This window comes from Rattus rattus, chromosome 2 (genome assembly GCF_011064425.1).
Source record: "Rattus rattus isolate New Zealand chromosome 2, Rrattus_CSIRO_v1, whole genome shotgun sequence".
Classification (NCBI taxonomy): Eukaryota; Metazoa; Chordata; class Mammalia; order Rodentia; family Muridae; genus Rattus; species Rattus rattus.
This window is the reverse complement of record NC_046155.1, coordinates 155,434,612-155,445,148: the sequence shown is the minus strand read 5'-3', so window position 1 is coordinate 155,445,148 and position 10,537 is coordinate 155,434,612. Positions and strand designations below refer to the sequence as shown.

The 10,537-nt window shown below is 53.1% G+C and overlaps 2 pseudogenes; both read left to right on the top strand.

Annotated features, from left to right (window-relative positions):
* Positions 1-1,916, top strand: part of LOC116893333 — a 2,533-nt pseudogene extending 617 nt beyond the window's left edge.
* Positions 1,917-4,818: 2,902 nt separating this feature from the next.
* LOC116893332 lies at positions 4,819-10,274 on the top strand (annotated as a pseudogene).
* Positions 10,275-10,537: the final 263 nt, after the last annotated feature.

Genomic DNA, 10,537 nt, shown 5'->3' with positions numbered 1-10,537 from the left:
CCTGATAGACCCCAGCTGGTGATCACGGGCCGCCCACTGCTATAGCAAGTGAGTAAGGGAGGGGACAGGAATGACTCCAGGACAGGCTCTGTTACTGAAGGGCAGGAGGGTGGGACTGGCTCAAGGCAAAAGAGGTCCAGCGGGGCAGGACGCATGATCCGTCTATGACCTCCTGGGTCTCTATTCTCCTCTCTCCAGGCTTCAGTTCTGGTTCTATCTTTTCTATCTTGTTCATGTGTCTCCTGCCTGTATTCACATTTGAGTGTCTCTGTAGCCATCTGTCATTCTGTGTCTCCTATCCTCATCTCCGCCCATCTCAGTCTGGGTCTGGGTCTCTTGTGTCCTTTTTTTATTACTACTGACAAGACTGGAGAACAGGCTTAAAGGCCCTTGGGGATAAAAAGTCATGTCCCTGAATGTAGGGTGTCCCTGAATGTATGGTGTGAGAGATTTCCTCATTCTCCTCAGAACAGCTTGGCCTTTAGGACCTTCTGTCCACTCACAGGGCACAGGGATGTGCTTTTTCAGAGCTGACACTGGGTGAGGTAACTGAGTACAGAGGAGAGCAGGATGCTGGTGTGGGGAGGAATTAGGGGAGGGAGCTCAGACTTGGGCTGGGACAGGCCCTACCCACTGGGGAAGTTCAGCCCCTTCCAGCTGCACCTGAGCAGCTCTCAAGTCCTCCTCCCTCCCCTGCTTCCTTGTCTTTTGTCTCTGTCTCTGTCTCTGTGTGTGTGTGTGTGTGTGTGTGTGTGTGTGTGTGTTTTCTGTCTGACTCTCTCTTCCTCCCTCCCTCTTTCCCCTTTTCCCTGTACTCTGCCCAATCTTCCTGGTTGCCTCTTCTCATTCACTCCATCTCCTTCCCTGCCCTCAGCTATTACCATGTTTTGTTGGGTCGAAACAACCTATTTGAAGATGAACCCTTTGCTCAGTACCGGTTTGTCAACCAAAGCTTCCCTCACCCTGATTACAAGCCATTCCTCATGAGGAGGAACCACACCCGACAACGTGGAGATGACTACAGCAATGACCTGATGCTGCTCCACCTCAGCGAGCCTGCTGACATCACAGATGGTGTGAAGGTCATCGATCTGCCCACGGAGGAGCCCAAGGTGGGGAGCACCTGCCTTGCCTCAGGCTGGGGCAGCACCAAACCCCTGAATTGTAAGTCTAATGCAGGAAACATAGTTGGTTGTGAGGGAGAGGCAGACAGGATGTGGCTGGGGTCTGCTAATGACCCTCTTGCCTCCTGATCCACAGCGGAATTACCTGATGATCTCCAGTGTGTGAACATCGATCTTCTGTCTAATGAGAAGTGCATCAAAGCCTACAAATGGAAGGTGACAGATCTCATGCTGTGTGCAGGAGAGTTGGAAGGAGGCAAAGACGCTTGCAATGTGAGAAAGCATCTCCCTGCAGTGAGGTGTAGGGATGAGAGAGGGAACTGAGGTTCTCCATTCCCACTTCCAGCCCCTGTCTAAGCAGAGGCTTCCCATCCTTCCTATGGAAGTGATGTGAGCTGGGAGGGGAGGATCCTGCAGCTGGTACTATTCCTCCTCATTGACTTGGCTTCAGGGACTGGCCTGTCCACCCCTCACTCCCTGTAAGAGATGGCCTCCCAGAAGCTGGGTTCCCTACCCTACTGGCCAGAGCTGCCTCTTAGAGTCTCCCTGTCTTCCTCCCCCTGAAGTCAGTTCCAGGTTGTGAAGTAGAACCCGACTGCCAACTCCTTCCTACTCCTGTCCCTCTCCTTCTCTCAGGGTGACTCAGGAGGCCCCCTCCTCTGTGATGGTGAGCTCCAGGGCATCACATCATGGGGCTCTGTCCCATGCGCTGAACCCCATAACCCAGGCATCTACACCAAACTTATTAAGTTCACCTCCTGGATAAAAGAAGTTATGAAGGAAAACCCCTGAGTGTCACACGGTCCCCTGATCTCAATAAAACCCACCATGCAGCACACGTGTTCAAGCTCTGACACTCTCTCACCTTCTGGAGTCTGGAGCTGGGAGTCCACCCAGCTAAGGTCTGGACTCTAAAAGGAGGTCGGGAAGGGATAGGGGTCCATCTATGGTTGGCTTAAGGGATCGCCTTGAGACCAAGGCAGACAAAAGGCTCAGACCAAGTCAGAGATGGCACAGGGGTGTCCTCTGGCAAGGAACATGTTCAGGTTCTCACAGTGTAGTAATGTTAGACACACCTGAAAGGTTGACTCCATCTAGGCCCGACGCTACACTGGGGCAGAAGAGGTGACGAGCAGTCGGACACTGAGTACTTAAACTGCCAGCCTGGTTATATTGAGTCGCAGAAGCCAAGAAAGGGGCAGGTGTTTTATATTAAACCTTTTCTTCCTGGGTAGGGGTCTGTAAACAGAAGGGTAGGGACTGCCCCCAAGGCTAGGCTACAGAGTATTCCCCTGGAACCCATGGAGGGAATATCTCTAGTAGGGCTGGACCAAAGATGAAGGGTGGCTTAGGGGCATGCCCTGTGGGGCAGAGCAGTGCCCAGCTTGGGAAAAGGGCCACATTGCTCCCACTCCTTGGGACCACAAACCAGTGTCTTTTCAGAGGGATATAGATAGCCACAGCTGAGAGTATTGGAGGACTTTCAGAGGAGGGTCCCTGCAAGACTCAGGCAGTAAGGAGGGGTCCTAGAGCTGGGAGGGGGCTTGCCACCTGTGTCCCCAGGGTGCTCCCTGCTCTCAGGGGATGTATGGGACCTCAAGGGAGGTCTGATGGAAACTAAGCCACAGGGACCAAGGTAGAGGCATCAGGCTGCGGGGACTCCTCATGTCCTGAGAAGTTGCGTCGTCCCTCTGTTGGGGAGGCCCGGGGTAGTTCACAAAGCTGCTTGCAGTAGACAGCTTCTGGGCGGGCTCCAAGCTTCTGGCCGAAATGGACAGCTGCTGCAAGTTTAAGGAGACCCAATGGAAGTAGCTGAGTCTCCATTCCAATAATGGCGTACTGTAGCTCCACATCCGCACTTGGTTGAGGAAGGACAAAGTCCTTGTGGTAAGGGACTCCATGGGCACTCAACTCAGGGCCCTACCCCAAGCCCCAACTCGGTCCTGGAGGATGACCCCCTTTCCTGGGCTCTGCCCCTGCCCTCCCCAGGCCTCGCCCTTCCCCCCGAGGCCCCGCCCTCACTGGCCCACAGAATCTAGGCTCTGGCCCTCCAGCACAGGGAGAAGGCCAGCTGGTAGGATACCTGTAGCCTTGGGCACATCCTATTGCAGTTGAAGACAAGGAGCTTCAGTCTGAGGAGAATCAACAGCCCTGCACTGGGGTGGGGCCAGAGAAGCACAGAAGGCTAGACAGGGAACACCACCCCACACACCAAAAGGAGAGAAATAGAGACAACCACCCTGACATGCTTCAAGTGGACACACACACACACACACACACACACACACACACACACACAGGACAAATGGATACATACCCAGAGGGAAAGGGAATTGAGAGACAAAGCCATCAGTCACAACTACTGAGCATAGACTTTTAATCCCAGCTACTTATGATGCTGAGGCAAGAGAATGGCATGTTCAAAGCCAGCATGGACTAGAGTGAGACCACAGCCAGTGTGAGCCACAGAGAAAGCCCTAGATAGTCACAGAGACACCCCTCTCCCTCAGAACAGCAGAATTGGAAATCTAGCCACACCTCTGGGTAGGAGGCAGCTCTGGGCTGGGGGCAGGGGGTGTCCCGGAATCTCCAGTCACCCCTGTCCTTGCCAACTCTTACTGATGCCAATGCTGAGGAAACTGAAAATGAAGTCTATCTGTTCATGCGGAGGCAGACTGGTCAGAAGGAGAAGAACATGGTGGGCAGGAGGGTGAGGCATAATGCCAGGGCCAGAAATATGAAGCCCTTGCTCATGTGAATGTAAAGTGGGGAGGAGAGTCAGAGAGATGACTACAGTTACCCCCCACCTCTGTGTGTGTGTGTGTGTCTGTCTGTCTGTCCTTCTTCTCACACTATAAGGAGTCCAAACTAATTACCCCAGAGGCTGGGATGGAGAGCCATCTCAAGGCCTGCATCAGCAGTTTAGAGACACCTAGACCTTTTCTTTCTCAAAATACAAAGTATAAGCAGTCAGGGGTCCTGGGGCTGTGGCTTCACTGGTGGAATGCTTGCCTAGCATGTGTGAAGTCCAGCACTCCAGCCTCAGCATGAATGCTGGGCTTGCTGACCACCAGCTCAGCTCCTGCTTCAGAGAGACCTGTCTCAAGGGAGTAAGGTAGTAAGGTGGACACAGACAGTGCGGGTCATCTTGTCCTCCCCTGGCCTCCATGCCCGACACAGATGCCTGTACCAGCAGATACACACACACACACACACACACACACACACACACACACACACACTATAAAAAACAAGTAAATTTTCAGAGGTGTTAGAGAGATGGTCTTGGCCTCAGAGCGGCAAAGGGGCCATTGGCATAGATTGTATTGACCACTGAGACTTGGAAGTGAGGTTTTTATTGGGGTCTAGGTAAGGAGACTTTGAGAGTGCCAGTCATACCCCTGTTCTTGTCACCCATTCCACAACCTTCAGCTCCTTTGATCAAGCTGCCCTGCCCATGGGCCCATTCCCAGTTACATCTCAGACCCCAGGAATCCATTCAGAACTAGGAGATATGGGTTCTTGTGCTCAGCCACTCTCCTTGGTGTAAGTGTACATTTCATAGACTTAGAGGCATGGCTCAGACATCTCCCATGTGCCTGTAGGGCAGGGTGGAAGTATGGAGGGGTGAATGCTTTCTAAGGCCTTGCAGAGTGACCAAAAGACCTCAGCTCCAAGCTCACCCCCTGCTGCCATGTGGTTCCTGGTTCTGTGCCTCATGCTGTCTCTGGGGGAATATGGTAAGAAGTTGAGGGTTTCACAGGAAGAAAAGGGGACCAGACTCCTCCCTTCTTTCCCATAAGTCTTCCCTCTCACAGCAGCACAGTGTCATTCTCCAGACCATGGAGTTCCTAGACCAGAGATGGGTGTTTTGATTTCTTGTGGTGCCACCTGGTCACCCTATCTCAGCCCTACCATGCTGCATAGCCCTTCTTCTTCCTTTTGTCTACCTTGATGTCCTAGAACATCTCTTCTAGTCCACACCCTGCCTCCAGCCAATTTACCTCAGGTGCAGATCCTGGGTCATCTCTGTCTGTCATGGTGGGATTCAGAATTCTTCACTAGAAGACATCACTCTGCCTTCCAGCACCCCTTAGCCTAACCACAACACTCCTGTCATTCTCACACAGACTCAACTATCACCCTAGGCCCTCCACTGTGACTTCTGTCCCACACTTCTTTTGCTGGGAACATAGATTCCCATGACACACCCTGTTCTATCATTTAACTAAGAGATCTACTCAAAGATCACAAATAGCTCTGCCCTCTACAGTATGGAATTGGGTTTTTTTTTTTTAATTTTCTTCTTATTCTGCTTTCCTCCTTATCTTTCTGACAGGGTTGCAGGGGCTCTTCTAGAACTGCTTCCTGGGTCATCTTTGGAGTCTAATCTGTCCCCACCCTTTCCCACTCTGATCCCTTAACCCTACACAGGATGCTTTTTCAAGAAACAGACCTCTTCCATAGGAGCCCATCTCCATTTTGGACATTCTCTCCCTGAGAACACAGTTTCCACCATCCCCCACCCCATGCCTTGCTTACACCAAATCCCCCAGGAGCCTATGTAACTCCAGACATTGATTTATCTGCTGTCTCCCAGTCTGCTGTCTAGGGTCAGCTTTGTGCTCAGTGTCTATGTCTCCCTAGATAAAGCAATCTACCATCGAGCAAGGCAGGTGTGGGTCCTGAAATCCAGTCCACTCTAGCACCCCTTAACCTGACCACCCTCCTGGTCCTCTGCCCCATGTCCCTTCATATCCACAGGAAAGTTTTTCTTCCCAATCCCTTTTCCATGCCAACACTGGGCCCTACCCAGAACTCCTTTCTGCAGGTGCCTTTCCCCTCGTCCAGTCCAGGATCGTTGGAGGCTGGGAGTGGGAGAGACATTCCCAACCCTGGCAGGTGGCTGTGTATCACTATGACAAGGCTGTCAGGGGTGGTGGGGCAGCGTCCTGGTCCAACCCCAGTGGGAACTCACAGCTGCCCACTGCATCCCAGGTAGGATGGGCTCAGGTGTGGCTGTGGCCAGAGCACTTGTCTGACAAGCAAGGGTCCCTGGGATCCACCTCCCAAACACATTAGTAGGAGGACAATTGGGGTGAGGGAAGCTCCTCTTCTTCAAGGAAGACTATGCCACCCTCTTCCTTGGAGGACCTCATGGGAGGTAGAGGTCTGAGGGATGAAGGTTGGTGCTGGGTCAGAAGGGCAGAGGGGTGGGTGGGCCATGAGCACCTGAGTCTCCCCTCATGTCTCCCATTTTTGTCTCTCCTCTTTCCCTGACTCCATGCCTCTGCATCTGTCCTATCTCTGTCCTCCTCTGGGTGCCTCTATGACCATCTGTCACTATTGGTCCCCCCTTCTACATCTATGCCCAAGTCTCTCTGGGTCTGGGTCTCACTCTCCATCCCCCATCACTACTGACCACACTGAAGAACAGGATTCACTGCACCCTAGTGGCAGGCATTGGGGGGCCCATATGCCAATGTGAGGGAAGTCCTCAGCTTCTCCAGACCAACCTGGCACTGTAGGATCATGTCCAGGCTGGGGGACACCAAGGGAGAGGCTGAACAGAGCTGGGTCAGGGCAACTGGATGAGCACAGAGAGAGGGCAGGGTACTGGGAGGAAGTGGGTTCAAAGCTTGGCCTGTGACCATATCGCAGGAGCCAGGCAAGCTCAGGCTAGCCCAGTGCACCTGAGTGGCTCTCAGGCTTGCCCTTTCTCTGTTCCATGTCTCCTTCTCTCTTTACTTCCTGCCTCATTGTCCTTTTCCTCTATTTTTCTCTGCCTCTTGTCCATCATGAGTCCCTTCTCTCCCTTGTACTTTCTGCTGCCACCTGTCCCCAGGTGCTTTCCCATGCTGCTCCTCGCTGCCCCTTCCCTCTGCTACCTTTTCTAGTTCTCTTGATTTAATCATGTGTGTGTGGTGCATATGTGCATACTGTTGATGACTGTGTGTGAGCATGTGTGTGTATGGAGGCCAGGAGCAGATGTTAGCTGTCTTCCTCTCTTTCTCTCCAGCTTCTGTTTTCTAAGTTTATTTCTCACATTTATTTGTTTTGTATGTGTGAGTGTGTGAGTGTGTGTGTGTGCAAGCATGTATGACACTGCATGAGCTAGGAGGTCACGATACAGCCTGCAGGAGTCAGTTCCCTCCATCCACCATGTAGGCCTTGGGATTGAACTCAGGTCACCATGCTTGGCTGCAAGAGCCCCTACCTACTGAGCCACGTCACTGCCTGCATCCTTTTTCTTTAATCACCTTAATAAAAAATCCTGTATATGAGTGTTTTGCTTCTGTGTGTGTCTGTGCACTATGAACTAGAGTTACAGACACTTGTGAGCCAGCAGGTTTGTGCTGGGAATGAACCCAGGTCCTCTGAAAAAGCAGTCAGTGCTCTTAACCACTGAGCCACCATCTGTCTAGCCATCTTCTGCCCCTATTTTTTGAGACAGGAGCTCAAATATTCAGCATAGCTGGGTCCCAGGCAGCACTAGAGATCATCATGTCCCTGTGTCCTCAGCCCGGGAATTGCAGGCACACGCCACTCAACCTGATTGGCATCTCAGTTCCTAAGGTCAATATCAGGAGCCCACACTAGTGCAGTAAGCTTGTTACCTGCTGAGCCATCTCACACCCTGGTGTCCCTGCCTTTCCCTTTCTGTGTCTGTGTCTCCCTCCCTCTCCTGCCAGTACTTTCCTGCTCTCTCTGCTGTCCACTCTCTCTTTCCCCATCCATTCCTCCTCTCATTCTCCCTTTTGTCCAGATCCCCTGCCCACTCCTTCTCCCTCATCACTGCTTCCTCCCTAGCAAAGCAAGGTGAGGCTGGGTCAGCACAGCCTGGATGCTGATGAAGACACTGGCCAGTACGTCCCTGTCCACATTCTGTCCAACACCCACTCTGTAACATGAGCCTCCGAATGCCCACGTTTCTCAGCCCGGATGCTGACAACAGCCACGACCTGATGCTGCTTCAGCTGAGGGAGCCAGGCAACACCTCAGAGGCTGTGAGGGTGACTGAGGAGCCCACTGAGGAGGGCTAAGCTGGGGAGCCGCTGCCTGGCATCCGGCTGGGGCAGCACCAGGCCAGATAAGTGTATGCCTGGGTCAGACCCTGTATCCTGGAGCAGGAAGTGCGGTTCTGGAGGAACAGGCCAGGCAACTGAGCTTCTCTGTTGCTGCCATGGTTGTGTTCTCTCTGGCCACAGCTCTAAGTGCAAAGATGCTGCAGTGTGTGGACCTCACCCTCATGTCCACTGATGTCAGTAAGGATCCTTATTCACAGAGGTGACAGAATTCATGCTGTGTGCTGGACACCAGGAAGGCAGCAGAGATCCCTGCATGGTGAGCAGCCCCAACCCCAGGTCACTGAGACGAGACATGGAGACAACCAGAGTGAAGGAAACTGATTTTACCTGAGGCCCAGCCAGCATCTCCTCAGATGCTTAGGCTCCTTAGCCCATCAGCACCCTGCCCCACAGTGTGTCACAGCCTCCTCTGCTCCAGTCCTGTCCCCTCTCCTTCCCAAGCCACACTGTGTATCTCACTCTTCCTCATACAGGCTTCTCAGCCTGTGAACGCCTTTTCTTATGGATCTCCATGGTGCCTGTGACCATCCTAGACCCTGGGCAGTCAACAGTTAGCCTAGTGCAGCCCCACCCACCCAGAGCACCATTGTGGGGTGTGGGGAATGCTGCATGGCTCTTCCTGGGCCAGCATTTCTACTCCACAGACAGAGAAGACAACACACCAGGTCATCCATCTTGGCGAGCTCATGAGTTGTTAGATTAGCCTCAGGAGCACGGAAGGCAACTGCATCATCAAAGAGCCTGCCCCAGGACAGCACTTAGGAAAGCTGTGTCTCCTGAGTCTCCTGCACAGCTCAAGCCGTTCCCCTCAAGACTCTCCTGTCCTGAGGGGCCTCCTGAACCCCATGCTCATGCCAGGAGGGGGATTTGGATGTGGAGAACACAGATCCAGAAAAGGGGCAGCCATAAGCACTAAGCACAACTCAGGCGTGATGGGGTAGAATGTAAGGTGGTGGAGACATGAGGCAGACGAGAGGCCTGAGATGCTGGGAGGGTCACTGTGGTAGGAGGGAATGTTGTGTGCAAGGTTAGAAGAGGCAGCACCTGACACAGGGGCAGGGTACTTGGAACTGGGGGGGAGAGAGGGGAGGCAGGGACCAGGTCCCAAGGGGAGGGGCTAGAGGGCTTGGGGGAAAAAGGAGCTTGAACTAAATAAATGTCAGCAGACAGACTGTGAACTGGGGCTCAGAGCACACAGGGAGAGGTTGCTTTCTGCAGGGCCTCAGCAGGGCTGACCATGGGATACTTTACTCTGGTGTGCTGGAAGCTGGCTCTGGGTGGTGCTGGACTGAGCAGGGACAAGCTGACTCTGCTCTCATGCGCCCTCTGGTGTTCATGAGATGAGGCTGCAGGAAGGCTGAAGGGGGAGGGCTTGTCTCAGGCTTGAGGATGGATGAACACTCCAACCAGATCTTTATCCTCATCTGCTGTCACACACCCTCCTTCCTCACGGGTGTTTGCCACAGTCTCTCCTGCTGCATTGCCTCCAAACTACCCTTCTAGTGTCAGAGCTGGCCTTTCCCAGCCCCTGCTCACCCTTGGCTATGAGGTGTCTATCCTAGAATATGCCCATGGGAATGGGGCCAGGAGATGACCCCGGAGGCAGTGTCACCTCTGTTCCCCTACTGCTGACCTGGGGACCCTGCCTTCTGTTTCCCCACACTGACACGGAGACACTGCCTTCAGTACAGGAGCTGCATCTGTTCGCCTTCCCCTCTGCCCAGGGCTTCAGGCTGTGTTCCCTTTGGGATGCGATCCTGCATTTTCCTGGGAGGCAAACTGCAAATTTGCTATCTGTAATCTGTTGGTGGTTAAGGATGAGAGGTGGGGCACCCCAGACAGAAAGTGGGATGTTCTCTCGCTCTACCTCCATGCCTTCTTCTCTCAGGGTGACTCTGTAACCACACTCATCTGTGATAGGATGCTCCAAGGGATTACATCATGGGGTGGTAACCCCTGTCCCTATCCTAAGAAGCCTAGAATATTCACCAAAGTGTCTAAATACATGAGCTGGATCAAGGCCAAATGCATATCACCCCATGAGGTTCCGTGCCTCCCCTAGTAAACTGACAACCATCTATTTCATGGTCCACGCCATCCTTTTTTATGGTCTCTAGGCATCTGGCAGCCCACGATTCACCTGACAGAATGCAAAACCTCCTGTCTCTTCCAACTCTGGTGCTTAGCAGGAAGAAAGGAGCAGAGACACTTGGTTCCCGAGGTCTCAGAGGGGTTCCCTATGCCTCTCCTATCTTAAGAGCATGGCAGGTCTGCAAACTGCTCAAGCAGAAGGAGGTGGTGGTGGCCTTGGCATGTGTGTGTTGC